We start from the raw sequence: 21,191 nt of genomic DNA, 5'->3' as shown, positions 1-21,191 counted from the left end.
TCACACTTCTTTTCTGCTTCTTTAAACACTGCTCTGTGCTTTGCCATCTCTTCTTTTCTCCGGAAATTTTTTCCTTCTTTCTACTCCGTTCTTCCTCATCAAGCAATTGAAAACATCTTACTTCTTGCCCTGAGGGAATTCAACCATTTAGCATAAAATTACCCAGGGATTCTCCAGATGGAATATATGAGACAATTCCTAAAATATCAAGTGAATGCTTTCCATGCGTGATGAACTGAAGAAATACTCTGTTCCTGATCAGCTCCAAAAGTCATTCAGCTACAATATCATGGATGTTGGGTATGTGTAGTCTAAGATGTCTTTCTAACCACTTATCCTTCTGTGGCTGAGCGCAAGTATCCCCCTCCACTGCCCCATCTCGGGCCCAAAGTGCGGTGGAGCACAACTACCCCCTCCACCCCCCGCCCCTTATCTCAGGCCCCAGCTGACCACAAATAACTGACAACGCCCAGGGCTGGCCGGGAGGAACTAGGCGATACCGGTTGCAATTGGTGAGGCCAGAAATGGGCATGAGATCAGCAAAAAAAAGGTACATCTCCACACCARATATTGTATGACCATGAGTCAAACTCTGTGCCCATAAATAGCGCTGCAGCCCAGAGCCCTTTGAGCTCTTCTGCACAGCAGTGGGCTGCACGGCGGTGAATCTCCCTTGAGCTGGGAYGCCTCTCAAGGTTACTCTCCTGGAGTTAAGAGAACCTCTGACAAGAAACCATTGGAGTGGTAAGAAACCAAGACTTGGGCAATAACAAATGTGCAGTAAGATTTGCTTGCTATGACTACACTGTATAGCCATCTTCAATAAATCTGTTTGCAATAAACCCAGAGATGATGATGATGATGATAATAATAATAATAATATTATTAATAATAATAATAATAATAATAACCTCCCCCCGACCCCTGCGACAATTTGGCGTAGTCAGCAGGATGATAGTTAGTGACCTCATAGCAACCTACTTACGGAAGCACGGAGTGGAGGAATCTGCTAAGTTCTCACCCGAATGGGTTTGCAATCATTGGTATGATTGGGGGGCTGTGGAAAGGCAACTAGACTTAGCGAGGGGTAAGAGTAAGGATAGCTGAAATGAAGGCGTAATTCTAAAAATGCTGGGGGCTTGTTTGGAGGCAGCTTACACTTGCAGGGAACAGCGAGATAAAGAACTAGCTACCCTCCAAAATGAAATTCAGGCCCCAAAACAGCGATGTCTGCTATTGCAGGTAGAAAACGATGGCACCAACGAACAATTGACAAGATAAAAGGAGGGCAGTAGAAGAGAAGTTTGAGGTGATGCTGGCAAGGCAGTCTAAAACTTTTGACCCTGTCAAAATACGCTGAGTGCTCACCGACCCAGAAACTTGGGATGGGGACATCTGGTTTGATCCAGATGATGATCAAACACCTCTCCCTCCCCCTGTGGAGAATGGGGAAGGAGATAGGGAAGATGATTTGTTGATAAAAAGGATAGCCCCTATAGTGAAACATGAAATCACTACGGGACCCCAAGGAGGCAACTGGCGGGAGGCTACTCGTACCACCCCGTTTGACCCCCTGCAGCTAGTGAGTCTCCAGGAAAAAGTCTGTCAGAAACCTGGAGAAACGGAGACAGAGTGGGTAATAAGAATAAACAAACTGGGAGGAGATAGGATAATGTTAGACAGGATGGAGACAGAAGGATTCTGGGGACCAGGAGTTTTCCTCACAGAAGGCCCTCCTGACAACCCCGCTCTGCCGGGGGGGTCACCTTCATTCTCTGACTTCCCAAGCTGCCTTTTGGGCAGGAGGAATCGATCCCCGTGAGTGGGGGGAGACGTTAGTGATCCCTGTCCACACCTTAAAGGGATTGACTGAGGCAGTAAATGAGGCCACCTGTCTACAAGCGATTGGGGAACGGGGACAGCTAGGCCACTCACCTATATCATACCCGGTGGACCTGGCGTACCTAAAGCCATTGATAAGAGGGTCACCACATACCTTGAAGGCGTRCTTAATTCGACAGCGGGAGAAGACAGAGCGCATCTGACAGCATAAGAGGGCAATCCAGGACCTGCAGCAGCAGCAACAGCCCCTCCCCATACCCACGTGGGCTGATCTCCTACACCAGTGGTCACCCATGGACGGGAAATGGGATGGGATGAGCCCGTGCGAAAGTCCACCCCGCAGGCAGAAAGGGAAAGAAGAAATCAGCTGTGGCACACAGCGCTGCAGTTAGGTAAACCTAGAGCTGCTCTACACGGGCAGGCGACAGGGACAGTTGCTGATCTAACAGACACCTTTCGGCATGTGTCCCCTGCAGGGCAGGAAACAAGATTAGATAAAGGGGAAAGGAAACAGGAGAGCACTACTCCCACYGCACCTCCGCACACCAGTAACCCCTTCTCCCATCTCCGGGAGGAGCTAAAGACTGTAGAAGCAAAAAACTAGTGGGCCCCGGACRGGTGCTGGGCCTCCCTGTCCGGAGAATAGAGGCCTTCCAGTGGGACCCCATGGAAGGACCCCACAGTTACCTTCCGTTAGGGACTCATCAAAGCCCAACCAAATTCCTTATTGACACAGGGGCTCAGATGTCCACCCTCTCAAAGGTGGCAGCAAAGAGGGCAGTGGTCGCCATGGGGAGGCACAAAGTCCGACTACTCGGATACACCGGTGGAAGCGAGGTATGCCCGGTAGCAAGAGCTTATCTGCGCTTCCCTGATGAGAAGCGAGCAACCCTGTGCCAGCTGAGAATGGGGACAATGTCTTGGGATTTGATGTATTGAATGGCAAACAGTGGTTACTCCCAAATGGTAGTACCTGGCCATTTGGGARACCCCAGCAGATAGGCCAGGGGGAGGACAGCAAGTCCGCCCAAATCAGGCTGCTGAGGATTGCTCCTCCTCTGCCAGATTCTAAAATCACTCACGTGTCCCAATACCCTCCATCTGCTGCAGCCAGGAGAGGGGTCCACAATGTGATACAGGATCTATTACAGAGAGGGATCATCTTCAAACCCATTCCCTGTATAACTCCCCAGTGTGGCCAGTTAAGAAGCTAGGTGGCAACTGGAGGCACCAAGTGCCCACAATGTAGATTAAGATTGAAAGCAGGAAGTGCAGCTCTCCAACCAGTGCTGCACTTGAAAACAGGGAAGTCTCTGTAGTCCACCTGGCAAATTGATTATGTGGGGCCCCTACCTCRTACAGCTACTGGGTGGAAATATATCCTAACTGGAGTAGAAGTCGTTTCTGGCTTACTGAAGGTGATATATCCCAGTCATTAAGGGCTAACTCATCTGGACTCACCCCGTCAAGACATTCTATTCTTATTTCCACAGAATCAGTGAGTGAGGCCTGAAACTATGAATCCTGCTGGCAGGACTGAAACTGGTAGTACTGCTTATTATTTTCCCAGATTACTAACCCCTAACTAAGGAAGTACTACCCCCCAAAAAGGTCGAATTCATCCTGAGGGAATCCCGTGTAAAATGAATTCATTCCAAATGATAAGGATAGTGGGAGGAAAGATAACCCTCATACTTGTTACTGATGGCATGGGAGCACCCCCACAAAATGAGGGGTTCGAATCTAATGCAATCCTAAAACAAATACATCTCTTTGGCCRCCTTATTAATACCTCCTTAATCACAGTTTGTATAAACAACCTGGGATCAACCGAGGGGAACCCGCTGCCTATATGCCTCTACTTCAATAAATCTGCTTGCAATAAACCTAGAGATTAAAATAATAATAATAACCTTGTGSCCCCCCCGCAACACCTTCTCATCCCTCTCTTTTCCTTTTTCACTTAAATGATCACTCTTACTGTAAAACCTAACTATGCCCACACCATCCTTTTGGTGTCAGCATTGCGAATAATGAGGAACAATTCCTCATGAATGCATTGTTCTTCCTAATTTGAATCTGAGCAGGACTAGCACAAAAGAAGTTTCTCAGCAATGATCATAATGACCGTTAAATTAGCCCCCAGGTAGATGGACCCGTTATGTGCAATCTGTCACTGAAATTCATGTGAGGTGAGGTTCTTCTGCATGCTCTGCGCTATCTTATGGACAGTCTGACTAACATGCCACAGCAGTCTGAGAATGTCACCAAATACCTCTTCCTTTTTTTTCAGAGCCCTAATTTGTAAAGTATTCTCCATAAAATAATAATAAACAGAGATGTGGGAGTAGGGGGAAAATCTGCTATAAAACTTCCATTAGTAAATGAAAGTGGCTGTCACAATCATGTGAAAAGTTCAAGGAGGCAATCTTGTTAAACAGCCATTTTGCACAGAGAAATTTATACTGCTATAGACCTTTTCAAATAACTTTGATGTTTTCCAGAACAATTTATGAATGCTGAGCTTTGGAAGAAGAAAAGATCAATGCACCACAAAATAAAGTTGGCTAGCAATGGGCATTTGGTCACAGCTCAGACAACTCCATAATCATTTATAATGCACTTCTATCCAACTCAGGAGGGATTTCTTTCTGCTGAAGAACTCCACAAGCTTCTTTGATTCCATTTCATATTGGGAGTTTTTTTTAAATATCCTTGCAATCATGCTAAATGTTGCAGCAACACAGTGTTCTTAACACAGATGACAAATTGCTCTTAAATGAATAGTGTCTAAAGCAATGGCCTTAGACCCAAACACAACTAAAACACTATGTTTTCATTTGTTTTGCCCTCTGAACCCTTCGAATCTGTTCTTGTCTTGAGGTGACCAGTCTTCTGAGGTGAACATTCATACTTAAAACTTTGAATTTCTTGACCCACGGTCTCAAAAGCTGCAAACTTCAAAGACAAAAGACAAAAAAACAGAGAGTTTTAATCTGTCTCCTCAGACAGTCACCTTCCACACATCCAGATGTAGCAGCCAGTCCTCAAAAGCAGGTAGCCAGACCAGTTAAATACAATTAACAAAACATTAGACCAAATAGGAAAATGCAGTTGCCTTTAAAGGTACTACACAGACAGTACTTACTTACACAGCTGTTCAGGACAAGATCTCAGAGTGATCTTTTCTGCACATCCAGTTCTGAACTATGGTGCAAGGGCAACCTGTTGTTTTTGTTACAGTCTTATAGATATACCTTAAAGTCAACTCCACCTATGCAATTACCTGTTACAGGCAGCTTCATTAGGCTGTTACACAACTTGCTATCAATAGTTGGCCCTGCGTTCATCTACTGAGTCTCTGGCATCCTCCTCTCCGTGTACATCCAAGGTCTCTGCTCCCTGATGTTCTTGGGGGCCTCTGCTACAGCCTTGTGGTTGCTCCCTGTTATATCTGTCCTTATGCCAGAGTCTCTGGTAGTTCACTCTGTCCCACCAAGGTGTTTGAAAGCACAGGCAACATATTGTTCCCATTTATTTATATGTATTATCTCATTATGGCATTGTTATATGGTTTGAATTTGGTTCCCTTCAGGTTATAACAATCCCGTCCTTAATGGTGGCCTATTCATGTAACTGTGGTATTATGAGTCCCATTGGTCAAACCATACACTCCCTGACCTACATGGGCTGTTTACTACCATGAGCCTGCTGATAGGGCAGTGTATTTTGAATGCTCTGAATTTACCTTCTAAGATAATGACTTTTCAATGGTTAGTTAAAATAACTTTGCTGTAATATGTAAATGCATTTCCATAAACACCAAAATACTATAATGATACATAGCAATATCCCAACTTGTTCTCTTAACCATACAATAAGTAGATGAAATAATGCATGCAACAGATCAGATGCTGTGGAACTGTGGAATACCTAATCCCATCAAAAATTATTGTATATCATTTCAGGGTGTGATGCCCATGTTTTGATACTTTGCTGGATTTGTTCAATCTTCTTTTTATTTTGTTGGAATTCTGTTATTGATTTAGACTTGTGGGTATGAATTTTTTCCCATAATTTCTTTTGTCTATACATCCTGTTAAACTAAAAGTTTAAACCAGCATAGAGCCTGTGCATTATTTTCAGTTATTCTGATAGGAGAATAGTAGGTTTGATTATGCACTTGAATCCATCTAATTGGGTGCACAGAGAAACAATGAAGATCAGACTTGAATTGATTAACTATTTATCTGGGCTTTATTTAATTCAAAAATGCAAAGTAATCCAAAAGGTAAAAGCACATTAAGGAGGTGAACTTGAGAAGTCATATTTCTTTTAAGGTGCTGGTATAGTGTCAAGATTGTTTCACACTGCAGAACAAAGAGCAAATTAAGATGCCCAAGGGATATACACAACAAAAGAAATTATTGGGGACAGCTGCCAGGTTAGTGGCTGAGAACACTGGGGATTTGATTTCTAAAGAAGAGTGTTTCAAAGTATCTGAAGGGTTTAGTCAGGCTGCAAAGATGACTACAGGCCCAGTAAATCCAGTAGCCACCAAATAGGAGGATTTTTGTAGATGTTATTTGAAGAGAAGGAGAAATTTTACAAGAAGGATGTGAGATTTAAAAACTTGACAGTTTAATAAGATAAAATAAAACCTATTCAAGTGGTAGCTTTCTCTAACCAAGAACTAGAAGATCAAACAAAATTCATCAAATTCATCGGTAACCAGGATTGTGTACAAGGCTGTAATAGAAACAATGGCATATTCTGTAACCAGGGCAAAAAAAGTTGGTCTGGTCCTAAGGGATACCCCAAACAAAAACATGAGGTGGCAACAGAAACAGGAAAGAAATAGAGTGGGGAATTAAATGAACAATTGTTATTCTTGAAGGGACGTTAAACCCACAGAGAGAAACCCAAGTATTTGAAGCCACAAGGGAAAGTTGAAAGGTTTTTCAAATTTGGAATAAAGCGTATGGTACAAAACAACTTAAATATTCCTTTTAACACAAATTTTTTGAGTTGTCAATTAGAACATATCCTGAGCTAAACCTATTCAGAAAATGGATTTAAAAATATGTGAGTATAACAGAAAGATAGAGATCTAAGTACTTCATTGAGAAGTGTAGAGGTAGTGAGTGGGACATTAACTAGTATAGATCTCAGATCCATTTCTGACAAATTTGCGTCTGTCACTGATGGTCAATGATGTTATGAAAGCATTCTTTCAGAGAAATAGAAGGGTACAAGTTTTAGTATTCCTCCAGTACTACTATGCAATTTGTATGTTTTTTCTGTTTAAGGATCTTAAGTCCTTTTTGATTGTTCTGACCTGATTGGTGTACAATTCTGTTTCAACCATGATTTGTTCATTTCACTTTTGCTCCTTCTGTTTCAGCAATTCATTTGGTGATGACTAGTTTTACAGTTTCTTGCATTTGTTTTAATGTTATTAATTGGCATTCCTTTCATAATGAAGCATAAGAAGAGAGTATATTCTACTCTTTTGGACCCTCATTAAGTTCTGCAAAATCTGGGTCATACCATATTTCTCCATTCAAGTTATTTAGGTAATCCCCCACTTGTACAGCTGTTGTAATATGTGTTTTTGCTGGTAACATATTTCTTAAAGCTGGTGTTTTAAAAAATGTTTTAAAATTATCATATTTCCTGATTGCACAGCATGTGATCACCATTCTCCTCTGATTCCTCTTTCTATCTTCCAGCTCAACTTGAACAGCAGCCTGGGTTTCACTTAATATTTGGTTTAGCTCTTGCTTCCTCTTAGTGTCCCTTTTTTCTATATTACCCTCCTAGAAATCTCAGCATTGGTGCTGCTCAGGATCTTTCTTTGGCAGAATCTTTCTTTTACAGGCCTGGTCACTACCTCTTGGGTAACTGATTCCCAATTACATAGGCTGTTTGGATATTTAAAACTGTTCTACCACCAAATGGTGAAGGTGAAACAACAAATGTTTCAGTTAATCACTTAGGCTGTTGATCCTGTACTGCAGCTAGTTCATGACAGAAAGATAGAGAGTGTTTCCCTCCTCAAGGCAGATTTTCATAGATATTCAATTTCCTMGATCACTTACATCCTCCATGAATTGCTGCATCCAGATTTAACAGCCAGTCGTCAAAAGCAGGTAGTCAGACCAGTCAAGCACAATCAGATACCAAAACACTGTTCCCTTTATGGGAGCAAAGATAGTTCTTCCTGAGTGCTAAGTACTACCATAGTACTACCACAGTACCAAGACAGGAGTTTGGGGCAGGAGCTCAGAGTGATCTGTTCTCTGCAACCAGTTCTGAAGCAAGGCATGAGCATAATGAGTTGTTTCAGTTGAAGTCTTATAGATACACCTTAAAGTGTACCTTTATCCATATCTTTATCTATAGTATAGATATACCTATGCTATTAGTTAAGGTCAGCTTCATTAGGCTATTTTACAACTTGCTATCAATAATTGGCCATATGTCCATCTACTGGGTCTCTGGCATCCCCCTCTCCCTGTGGGTCCAAGCTCTCTGCTCTCCAATATTCTTGGGGGCCTCTGCTACAGCCTTGTAGTTGCTCCCTGTTACATATGTCCTTACCTTCGAGTCTCTGTGGAAGTTCACTCTATCCAACCATGGTGTTTCAAAGCATGTATGTATATGCATATGTAATACTTTCTTGAGTGCTTGTTATTGATAGCTATCTAATTACAGTAATGTTATTATAATGCATTTTGGTTCTTTTTAGGTTGTAACACCCAGAAGAGTAAGTACAGAGTATTTTCAGTAAAAAAGAACAGTGTGGAACTGTGACAGATGGACATTAATCTGTCAGCAATTACATCGGACACAGAACAGAACAAAGCTGGAAGCTGTAAGAAAACATGAACCCTATCTTTTTTAAAGGCAAAATGAGCTGGACGCAAATTGGTTCCTCTAACCAGAACAAGTAGGTTGTAAATCCTTGCTTTTTTAAAGCAGAAGTCAGGGGCAGATGAAAATAAAATGTTAAGGTGGGCTATGGAAAAAAGGCATTGTCCTGCTTCAACTTCAGAGAGACTGTCTCCATGACACAGGGCCAAGAAACCTGGACTACATATTGTTTATATACTATTGAGTCAATTGGTAGCATTTTCAGAGAGCTGCTATGTAAGCGTCTTTGAGGGAGGGCTAATGGAGGCAGACAAATTTCATGCGAAGAAGTGTGGCTGGGCACACTAAGGGAATATATGGGAGGGGATAGTTAACAAACAGCATCTGATACCTGAGGCTATGTTAGTGTCAGGGGCCTTTGGGACAGCAACATCAGAGAGGAATTAACAAGTTGGGCCCTCTGGAGGACTGTAAAAGAGACCTTATTCACATGCATTTTGTGTCACAGGATTAATGTTTGCAATGTGTGAGTTAAGTATATTACAAGTACAGTTTGTTTTATTTTACATTCCTTTTGCTCTTTTCTTCATAGTAAATATTGCATTTCTGCAGCTTTTGAGGTTTTGGAATGTCATGATAGAATTACCTCAAACGTATAAAATCAGCCCGTCTACCTAGAATGATGTCCCATTTCTAACACCTCGCCTGGGATTCTTTGATCAGAGAAGTGGTGACTGAGACCTACCCAGTCTAGGAAAGTTTGCTGTTAGGTCTGAGAAGCAACAGGTGCATGGAGTAATACAGCTCCTGAGCTCAGAGGAGACCTGAACTTACAAGATTAATAAAGGGACAAAACTGTATTTTATCCCACAYGCCAAACATATGATTCATACTTGCAATTGCCTGGACAAATGCTTGTACAGATTTATCTCATATATATATGTTTTCTAATATAAAATTGAGGGTATCCTTATATTTGGCTAAAAATTGTTTGTAGGCTCACTGAAAATGTCTACCATTTTTACAGACAGAAGGAACTCCAGTGTAATTATCAGTTCACATACAAACATAAACAGATGCCCCATAGCAACACATATTTTATTGCTGAGAATCTAGCTTTTGTAAAAATATCCGGAGACAGTGTTGCAAGTAAGACTCTTGCATGACTAACATTCCAGATGTCCTCATGATATGGGCAGGGGATCTGATTTTCAGAGATATTAAAGTTCCTGCTGACTTTATATAGAGAGTTGGGTACTCAGGACTTCCAAACACCCAATCTGTTTCCTTTGTGGGTCAAAACGTGGCACCAACTGAAAACTGTAAAAACTCTTTTAGGTGAGGCTTTTATGAGGAGTGCAACTGGCTTCTGAAAATGAGAACACTTTACAAGAGATGTTTGTTTGCCTGTTGCAAGGTCTAGGATTTCTGCAATTCTATTTTTGCAACAGTGTACATATTTCTATGCCATTGTCTTACTTACCAAGATTTATAAAAATGCAAGGTTTTGCCCATCTGAACACAAAAACTAAAAAACCCAGGAAAACTCAGAATAAAAAGCAGCTTCCTGATGTTTATAAGTGATGAGGCCTATGAGCATGACAAATTCCCCAGTTCCTCTGTATTTCACATCTGCCAGCACTCATGATTCCCAGGGTTAAATTCAAGAAGCCAGGACCTCCCTTTATTTGAGGAACCTTCCTGGCCACTGCCTCAGCAATACACACATGATGGTAATGCTGCATCCTTTCTTTCCATCCCCACGGTGGAGAGGGGCTTGATGGAGCGAGGGGACCTCAGTGTGGTACCACCGTGCACAGGAGCGTGGTGCGGAGGCTGCTAAGCGAGTGCCAGGTACTGCTTTGGATGCCACAGTTGGAGCAGTGCTGAGCTTGAGCTGATAACACAGCAACGAGGCAGAGCTTATTACCTCAGGCATGGAACAACGCTAATGTAATTATACAGCTTTTAGGACTACAGCCAATATTTCCAACAGAAATCAGAGCTGTGATGTACCAGATTGGCCAGTCCTAGCTCAAGGATCTCTTAAAGAAAGAGGACAAAGATTGTCCCTCCTGATGGATATAGAGCTAGATATCTTCTTCTTTGGTTCCAATGGCTGGTGCTAGTTTCTGATGCTACTGATATTGAGGCTATCAGCAGACCTCATTGCAAGTGTTAGGACAAAAAGTCCTCTTTTGGAAATTGGATGGCTAGAAACAGGTTTTCTTTTTTTTCTGTTGAAGGCTTAGATTGCAACTAACTTTATCATAGGATTCTGAAAGCTATGACTGGAAGCACCTTACTAGGCCTGAGTCAGTAAGAACTGAGTTCTGCAGTAACACTTTGACAGGAAAGGTGCCCAATTACCTGCTAAAAAAAAAGCATCAGAAATAGAGAGAAGGAACAAACAGAAAACTCCCTGATGGGCAGAATACATGTCTGCAAATGCTGGTTCTGTTTAGCTTGTGTCATAGAGATAGTATGTTCTCACACAACTTGTTCCACTGAAAAGGAAAAAAAAAATAGAGGAACAGCTCTCATGAGTAATACTGCAAGACAGAATCATTTAGCACAGGTAGCAAAGCTAATTTCAGGGTTATCAAGCTGAACAGCATTCCTTTAACTGAGCTAGAACTATCATCTAAGTCATTTTATTGTGGGCTTTGTACCATCATATGATTTCAATTATTGAGCTATTTCTAGGGGATGCTTTTCAGTTGCTATCTAAAGTATTTTGTACAATTCTTCCACTGCACCAAGAAATATTTGCCAGCTCAAGAAACACACACATTTTCCTGACAATTAAACAGATGTGCCCAGCTGCTCATCCTTTAAAGGCATACCCTGTCTGATCTTTACCTGACTGATATTTGAGACCTTGGAAATATTTTGGAGATAATAAGTTAAATAGAAAGTGAAATATTAGTTCACCAGGACCTCACAGCCAGACAGCTTGACCAGGTCTACTGCTTCAGGTCACTTCTATTCTGCTCGTGATGGCATGTGCAGAGAACATTTCCATCTGTCCTTTCTGAGGTGGAAGTAGCAGAATATTTTGCCCTACCTACTTAGCTTACAGACACAGAGTTGTCATGTTTCTGGGGTGACTCCCTAGTCACATCTTTGCTGTGATAGATGGAGTTCTGGCAGGGCAACTGACCTATGTATACAGACTTTTTTACAAATCCCATGTGCATATGATGCCTATGTCTGGAGTAGTTCTATCTACCTGATGAGGAACAATGAAAATGTAATAAAACAAAAGCACTTTACATCTATGTAACATCTTTCAGTCATAGATTTGTTGAATCCTAGCCCTGGAAGGGCATGCAAAGTGTCATCTTGTCCATTCCTGCCCATACACCACACTGACTATACTTGTCATTCCTGGCAGGTATCTTCTTCCTAAAGAAAACCAGTGATATTGACACATTACCCCCAAGAAATCTGTTCCATTTCTCTATTCTTTTTATCACTAGAAAGTTGGTTCCCTCGCCTGTAACCTTAGTCTCCTTTTCACTTTCCCCTGAAGCATGTTAGTGTTTGCACCTTGGTTTTCTCTGTTTTAGGCCATACTTTGCCTCCTCCGTCAATCTTTCCTGATAGATCGTACTTTCTGCACCCCAATTGTTCTCGTTGCTCTTCTCAGGGCTTTCTACAATTAGTCCACAGCTCTCTTTGGAGTGTAGTAGCCAGAACTAGAAGAAATACTTATTCTAAGTCTCTGTCATTGCTGAAGAGAACTGAAGGAACACTTTTAGTATCCTATAGGCTACATTCCTGCTTATATATCCATGCTCCAATAAAATACATACGGGTTGTGCAAATGAATCTACAGAACATAATCTGGAGTGTTCACTAAATCATGCCACAGCTGTGTGATGTATGTCACCATTGTTGTATTTGGTTTAAAATTATGTTGTTAAATATGTTGCCCAGTTGTTACAGAGTGAATCAATAGCAGCAGCATCCCAAGAGTCTTGCTTCCCATTGCCTGAAGCTAGCCTTAAATCACACTACAAGCACAAGGCCTGATCATTATTAATTCTGAACAACCTTCAAATATACAACTAGTTATCCTGGAGTTAGTGGGATTCTTCACACAAAGAGGATGACTACCATGAGGCAGGCCAAAGGATTACCCCTATTTAATTTTGAACCAAGAATGATCCATCTGAAAACTGAGGACAACTAAATGCCAGAATAACTAAGGCTGGCAAGTAAAACAGCATGTTGTATATATTGTGCTGATATCTCTACCTCGTAATTGAAAATCAAGAATTTAACATGTAATGTCTGACTGAGACTTTCAAAGAGCTTGACAGTTAGAAGCTCTATTCCCATTGGCTTTATATGCAGTTTGGGTCTCCACAGAGGTCCTTGCCCTAACTGAAGGTTTTGTGGTTATTGATAAGACATTAGGAGAGAGTAGACATTAATTATCTGTGCTTACTGAAATTCAGATTTTTAAGCACTCTAGCATCTTGTCATTAAAAATATAGATGCTGAATGATTGGAGTCTAGAGCCCCATAGAACTAGTCATCAGATTCTGTGGTAGGTATTCGTTTTGGAATCAATTAAAAAACATCCTCTACAAATCCATTTCTTTTTATCTTCATTTAAAAGGAATACACAAACAGCACAGGTAAAAAAAAAAAAAAAAAAACAAGAAAAAACATCTTCTTTAGCATCAGTTACATCAAATTAGCTAAAGATTCTCTAATAAATTACTAAAATTGACACCATATGAACATATTTAACCAAAACCTTGACTTGATAAATTCAAAGTATTCACTATATGCCATGAAAATATTTTCAATGGGTTTGTTGGTAACCCAGTCATTATTTTAAAAATGAAAAAAATATACATAATACTGAATCATTTCTCCAGATCTACATTTCATGCACTGGATAGAGGAAACCACCAGCAAAAATATGACTCTGTAAGCACTTTAGCATTTCAGTCCCTTAATTTCTGTGACTAATGGAACTGAAAGATTATTTGTGTACTTAGATGTTTGCAGGATCACACTTGTACAGACTGAAATCATCAGGGCTGCTCTGGGCCTTCTAGTCTAGTTTAACCAAGCTGTAGTTGGTCCTGGAGTATCAGCAATGAGTAAAAATACATCACTACTTTGTGCCTGAGAGAGTGGAAATGATTTTTCTTTTTTATTCCAAGGGAATATAGCTCTTGGCTGCTAGATCAGCACAGACTCGTATACTCAGTGACACTCAGGGGAGTCGAGGAAGTCTCCTGCAGCAGTCAGCTTCTGTTCAGGTACTGTGTGTCCAGAAAAGCTCCTCAGCAGAATTTGGGTGGGCTGAGGGGGCAGATCAGGGATTGCCTAGGTGGTTCATAATCCTACACTATTGCCATTAAGGAGCTGTGCCTGTTGGCAAATAGAGCAGCCTTTCATATTGGTCTTAATTTCAGGGTAATGGCTCTGAATTCAGGGTGATGCCTCCCAGAGCATTTACAATTTCTATGGAACTATCTTGGCTTTATGTAATTGAAATCCTGGCTCCCAGGGAGGTCTGCTCCAAAAGGAATAAAATTTATCTTTGTTAGGTAATTATGCTATGGAGCATAGAAGTGAATGGATTATTCCCATAAATAAAGCATTTATTTACAGGGAATATAAATTATGGCAAAAAAGATAAATGGAGTATTATATGRTAAAGAAATTATAGACTGACAGTAGTGTTGAAGTTCCAGTGTGTTTGTCTCATCAGTACAATGCAATTAAGTTATTCCTAATATTACATGCATTTGTGGAAAAATCAAAACAATTTCACAACAAAGTGCTCTTTAAGAAACAAACTGTAACATAAACCTGATAAATTCCATCCATGTATTAAATCAAGACTTCAAGATTAATATGAGAGCTTAAAATATTTTGGATTATGAAAAAGTCAGTCATTAAATATAAATACTTCAAAAAAGGCTCGTTGCAATGAGAATGATCAATCTCTTAAAAAGAAAAAGAAAAAGAAAACCACCCCAATACTCTTCTATTCTGTATTTTCTTGGAGTAGACATGCTTCCCCCTCACCTCCCTGTTTCCTTTTCTCAAGAGTCTGCTGAAGACATTCTTTACTGTCTACACCCAGGATTAATAAAATGACCTGGAAATCACCAAAACGGAAGACTGTCTCATGGGGAAAGGCACTAGAAGAATCCCTGAAGAGTTTTGATACTTAAATGTGCCACAATGTATCAGCCAGTTTTGCCAAGGTCTGAACCCTTTATCCTAACCCTGTACCTACAGGAATGCTTTCAGTGTTTCTCTCCTGCTGCAGCCCAGGGCAAATCACTGATGATCAGGTATATCTGTTCTTCCACACTTGCACATGCTGAGATTACTACTTGACTATTGGTCTCACAAGTCTCATGAATGTATGAGTGTAGAAAGGAGAGTCTCATGGCAAAGGTAATTAACTGGCCAGCAAAAAGGAGAAATCGCTATTTCTTCTGACAGTTGTGATAAAAAGGTTCCATATCTGGCAAAGTACAGAAACCGGTGTGACAAGATATTCCACCAAGCCACCAGTGAACAGAGCACAGAGTGGGGAGTCAGGAGACTGAAGCCCTTTGTTAAGTTTTATCAATAATCCTGGGCAAATCACCTCACTTCAACATGTTTCAGTCCTTAATCTGAAACATGGGGAAAAGATACCAAATGCTTTTAAAACTGGGTTTAGATCTAGTGGTAAAAAGTACCTGGCTATTAGAATCAGGAAACAATAAGATATATGAAGCGGTCTGATATTTATAAATATCAAACAACCCAAGAAACTGTGTTTGTGATGAACATACAAATTCACTTTTTGCTTGTACCTTCCCATGCTATGATTGCTGTTAAAATATTAAATATAAGACATTCTCACATGAGACAGCATTTAGACTCTATAATTTTTTGATCAAAATGATTCCCTTTTTCATAATACTTTCCAAAAACTTATATTCCTTATTATTTGCTTTGCTGTTACATGTTGATAAAAATGGAACTCATGTATCCTGCTCTGTACCTAGAGTCAATAAAAATTGTGTGTGCACCATGGGAGAAATCAGACCACTGTAATTGCTGGGGTCTTAGCTGCTGATGTGGATATTACATTAAAAAAATAATATAGGCACTGTGCTTCCTATTTAGACACTCCTCATGGCAAAATTCAACTGTCTAAACATAGGTGTTTACTTCCATTTGAGATATCATCTGAGATGCCCAAGAAAAGCCTAAGGAGCCAGCAGATAGGAGTCAGGATCTTCAGATACCTACACCATTCTGGAGCAGCAGCAGCTGGAAACCAGGCAGCACTTTCTACCCCAGGGTAAACTGCTTGTATGTTTGAGCCCTAAAATCAAGATATTTTAGTCTTTGAGAAGACATCTAGGAGGGAAAAAACCCTACAGTTCTGATGTCATGCTTCAAATGAGAAAGCTACCTCCAGTCCTTCAATGGTTCTTGTCATATTTCTTTTGTAAGACAGAAATGTGCATCAATTATATATCCCTGACATATGTATCCAAATCAAGGTTTCACAAAATATGTTGTTAGCAATGCATACTGGTGGTGTTTTTCCATTACATCAATTGTTTTAATGATAAATATCCCTCACAAAATGGAATGGTTTGTTGACACACAAAAGCACACTCTAACAATGGACTATTTAGACTTGCAAATGACAGAACACTTAATTATTCCAAAATAACATCCTCCCCCCCGTTAGGGTATGATCATTAAATCCATCATCCTTCAGTTTATATGCATGAAACATTTATCTTGTCTTCTACAAACAGGAGTCAGTCATCTAAATATAGATTTTTGGACCATCCATTTCATCATGGCATTTCATCGAAAGCCTAGGATTTCATTTATTTTCAGTTACAGAGATAAAGTGTTTGTAAATGATGTGATAAGACCATAAAGAAAAGTGAAGTGAAATTCAGCTCCATACAAGGATGATAAATACAATACCTACTTTGAACACTGGGATTATTGTGAGAGAAAAATGAGATATCGGAAGTCAGCAGCTATGTTTAAGATAAGAACTTTTTTCTCCTGTGAATTTTTCATTAAAGTCAGGGGCCAATAAAAAATTATCTGAATGATTTCATTTCTTAAAATGGCTGTTTCAGACATCAAACCAAAAAAACACAAATGRAGAACAACCAGAACTAAATGAAAGCAAATTTTATGGTACTCTAACTCTTGTGTTGTGGAATTACTAAGGACTGATTCTCAGCTACTGAAGAAGCCTGAAGATTTTCTATTATATTAAAATGTGCTTTCTTTGAAAGATGTGTGACTTTCAAATGCTCAGTCAAGAATACCAAACCAGAATCCTTTTCTTCAAACAATATCTAATCTCTTTCTTTCTGTATTTCTGGATGTTTCCAGAAGAAGCCTTGAACTTTCAGTCTGAAACCTTATTTGGGCAGTTTGCTTACACACATTTTGGGACGTTCATAAGAGCATTAAATCTGTACCTCCGGGCATTTTGGCTTCACCTTAGCATGAGTTCATTTTGGCAGGATTTATTCCTTCCCTTGCCCCCACCCCTTCACTCTCTTTTTCTATTTGGCAGAATGGCAGTTTCTCTCCAAACCACTGCACCCGAGCCTATCTGAATGATTGTTTTTACTTTTGTAATGCAATATAAATTATAACTATCATAATGAGAATGTGCTTGCTTAATTCCTGCAGGACTTATTGTGCACAGAGTGCAGAGAGGAGAACATTCTTATTTTATGTGCCAAGATGACAAAGTCTGTTCTTTCCTATACTTTTTCTTCATGCAACTGTATACCAGATTAATTTTTTTCTGTTTCTACTTGTTTTTTTCTTGATAAACAAAATCTAAAGAAGAAAGCTAAATAAACAATGGATGTACTGCATGTTCTTGGCTTCTGTATCTGCCTACAGGTGTCCTTTCATCATATTCATTTGGCTGGCAAAGTGTGAAAATGCTTATGACCTGAGGGTTAGCTTGCATAACAAGAGAAATTCAAAATATGGCATAGAAAAGGAAGAAAGCATTAGGATTTTTGGATATAGTCTCTCTAGATGACTGTTCTTTGGGGCACAAAAGATTGAATACATACCTCAGTCATATGAAAAAACTATATTAAGAGAATGTTAGGGTTACAAAGACAAGGATTTAAAAGTGAGGAAATACTGGATTTCAGGTAGTCTGCATAACCTTAACTTGTCCTTCCCATGAGTATGCATTAAAATACAGCTTTGATTACATGTGCTTATCTTCTCTTTTCCACTGGACCATCATATTATTTAGTGTTGTGGATTCAGAGTGCTCACAGAATAGGAATTAGATGTTGGGTTTTTTAACTTGAGTCCATTCCTTTTGTGATGTCCCCAAGCCTTTCTTTAATACACACTACTCAATCCTCTTTCACTAACAAAATCATTACATTTCCTTCTGTGTGTTTATATCATGATCAGAGGGTGAGAGCCCATTGAGATACTTTGGCTTCCAGTTACCATTTTCAGAGCTTATAAAAGTGAAGATTTCCACCTCCCTCTCACACTGATATTCTTGAAAGGACAATGTTAATTCAAGCACTTTTTCACTTTTGAATCCATCAGAAGTTAATGACCCTAATATATGTTTACTGCTCATCCTTTTTACTATGCAGTTACTTAAGCTTGCCTTTAAAGCACCCTGTAAGCAACATGCAATCCACCCTGAGGGTTCAGCAAAGTTCAGATAGCAGCAGTCAGCTGCTGTAGTCATATGGACCACTCAGTGCAACCTCCAGATGTCTTCAGCCTTGTCCTGTTTAAGGCATCAGGCATTTGAGTTCTTATGGGTTCACTGTGAGATGAAGAGAAGTCTTGAGAATAGACTTAAGCGCATTGATCCACAATGTGAGTGCTTTCTGTACTCATTGCTGACTGTAATTAAATTATTTACATTGTCCTTGAGAAGGGCTGAGTTCTAAATATTCCTGATAGAAGGGTCTATAGGGCTATCGTGCCTGCTTTATGCCATGTGTATGCACGACATTGTGAGGGGCCTTGGACCAGCTGTACATACGTGTGTGTATATATATGTGTATATATGTGTGTGTGCACACATGAGTATGCATCCTCCATAGCGAAGGTAAATATGCACTCTGTCCAATATGTCGTAGTTGTATGACAAGGCAGCATGCTTACTACATTTGGAGAATTTACATTTTAACAGAACATGAGCATGTGAGAATTTAGTTTTTCAGAAGATTACAGCTGAATCAGATTTCCACAGGAGTGACAGAAGATAAGTCTCGACATCAAAGCAATTTCCTTACAGAGTTTCGAACTTCAGCTCCAAAGCTCAGACATGCTAGACCCTCTCAACATAATGGTTATAAGAGTTTTTAACATGACTAAAAGGATATATTTTTTTAATAACTGTGTACTTGGAATTATCTGAGCCATTTTAGTAAAAACTTTCCAAAAACAATTCAGCTAGAGACAGACACCAATTTACGCTGTAACAGCTAAATTTTGGCAAACTGTATAAGCAATTGAACGTAAGTTCTTATAAAGGAGCATTAGCCAATCTTAGCTAAAGGCATTACTTCTCCTATTATATACACACATACATGAATAACTAATACGTTTACTCCTGTTACGCATGTACATATGCATTATGTATGCATATGTATAACAGGGAATTAGTGTAATAGTTCTTAATGCAGCTGGCAATCAGAAAGACACGGCTTTATGTATAGCAGTAGCTTTTACTTTTTAGGCAGAATCCTGAGGTTAAACACTAACTTCCAAAGCCTCCAAATTTTTCACATAAATTTAGAGTTCATGAAAAGTGTCAGCCTGATGCTTGTTAAGAAAGAAGCCTTTTGTTCACATATGGAACAGGGCGGCACAGACAGCAGCCGCCCAAGCTTCCTATGCGGCTCTATCAGATGTCTCATCCCTGACCTGGAATAAGGGGGAGGTGAAAGGTTAGTCCATTCTTCATGCTCATTCAATACTTCGCTTCTCTGTTGAGTGCCAAAAGAGTATCAATTACTGCCAGTTGTGTGTTGCTTTTTGTAATGTGGACTCTTGTCCATTAAGAATTGGACTGAGGCCACAAAACCATCTCATTGAGCCTGTTGGAAAGTCATCTGACGGGGATGGCTCTTCCATCATTTCCACAATTGTTGGATTTGAAACAGGTACGTGGATTTAATGTACTTCATCACTTGAGTCATACAGCTTCCCAACTTTTCATTTGTGTTAGGAGAGGAGATGTCAGGGCAGGAACTCTCTATACTAATACTGATAAAATAGAACGGTAATTACAATCTTTCAGTACAGCCAGGATGCCTGGTAAATCTATGCCTTTCTAGTCAGGACCTTGTTGCAAAAAAGGTCACAAAGCATTATTCAGATAAAATTGCTCTAGTCAGGCAGTGTATGTGCATTCTTAATACTCCCTGCAACAATCTAATTTATGGGATACTGGAGTGAGACACAGGCTGTGATGGTGTTAGTGTAACAGTATCTTAGCAGCAAATAAACACAGCGCGAGAAACTCTTCCTTTTAAAAACAATGTAAAGGAAAGACATTCAGTCCCTTGGGCAATTTCTTTTCAAAGCATTTGCATTCTACAATACCAGAGAGAATCTCAGTGAATCACATGGGGGATACAGACAAATGCCATCTATACGTTAATTAGTTCTGCACATGCATTTCACAAGCAACATTTCAAACACTTTGCCCTTACTATCATTACTTTTTTGTTTGTGTGCACTGTAATTTTTGCTAAAAATACAGAATTGCATTTATAGGTTATGGCTTTATCTAAGCAAGAATGTCATACTGATTTAACTTCAGCCAATTTCTAACTGGATATAGCTACACTGCTGCAAAAGGCTATCATGGGTATTTGAGAGTCCAAGATTCAAGTCCTTCCAAACACAAACTGTTTGAAGCTATTCCTCTGCTCCTGTACATTCTTCCTCACGACCCATATTTCAGATCTACCCTTCTCGGTTCTCTCACATGCACAGATATCAGCCCTGGGATTTCATGGGCTCTTCCTTCCAGCTTTTTGCCTCAGGAGCAAGAAGAGCAGGAACAGTGATAGACAGTTCAGAAAGGAGTGGCTGGTGCAAACAAAGACTGTTCCCTCTGCCAATGCACGGACTCCACTCCAGTGTGGCRCTGAAGACAGAGAGGCTGTGCTGGGCGAGTATCACTATGTGCTTGCCCTGTTTTGTACTCTTCTGTAGGCGATGGCTATTGGACAGTGTCAGAGACAGGAAACTCTGCAAGGGAGCCTTTTTTTTAACTCAGTCCAGCTGGTTTTATATTCTTACTGCTGAGTTACTGTATGGAGGATGCAGGCAGCAACTGCTGAGCCCCTTGTGCAGAAGGGCACAAATAAGCAGTTTGTGGTTAATGCATAGCACCCCAGGAGAGGCTGAAATTTGGGCCCACTAATTAGCAAGGG

At 40.2% G+C, this 21,191-nt stretch overlaps 1 long non-coding RNA gene across 4 annotated transcripts; it reads left to right on the top strand.

Annotated features, from left to right (window-relative positions):
• Nucleotides 1-555: 555 nt before the first annotated feature.
• On the top strand, nucleotides 556-16,855 carry LOC112963210. 4 transcript variants are annotated; one of them, XR_003252536.1, is made up of 4 exons: nucleotides 556-744; nucleotides 8,594-8,794; nucleotides 13,905-15,050; nucleotides 15,936-16,855. It is a non-coding gene; the product is annotated as an uncharacterized LOC112963210 (long non-coding RNA). The 4 variants fall into 4 exon arrangements; XR_003252535.1 differs by having other exon boundaries at nucleotides 15,917-16,855; XR_003252534.1 differs by having other exon boundaries at nucleotides 558-744; nucleotides 13,905-16,057; nucleotides 16,527-16,855.
• The last annotated feature ends 4,336 nt before the right edge of the window (nucleotides 16,856-21,191 follow it).

Source organism: Apteryx rowi, unplaced genomic scaffold, assembly GCF_003343035.1.
Source record: "Apteryx rowi isolate R43461 unplaced genomic scaffold, aptRow1 scaffold_164, whole genome shotgun sequence".
In the NCBI taxonomy this organism is placed as follows: Eukaryota; Metazoa; Chordata; class Aves; order Apterygiformes; family Apterygidae; genus Apteryx; species Apteryx rowi.
Note: the sequence above shows the minus strand (reverse complement) of the source record. Positions and strands in the feature narration are given on the sequence as shown.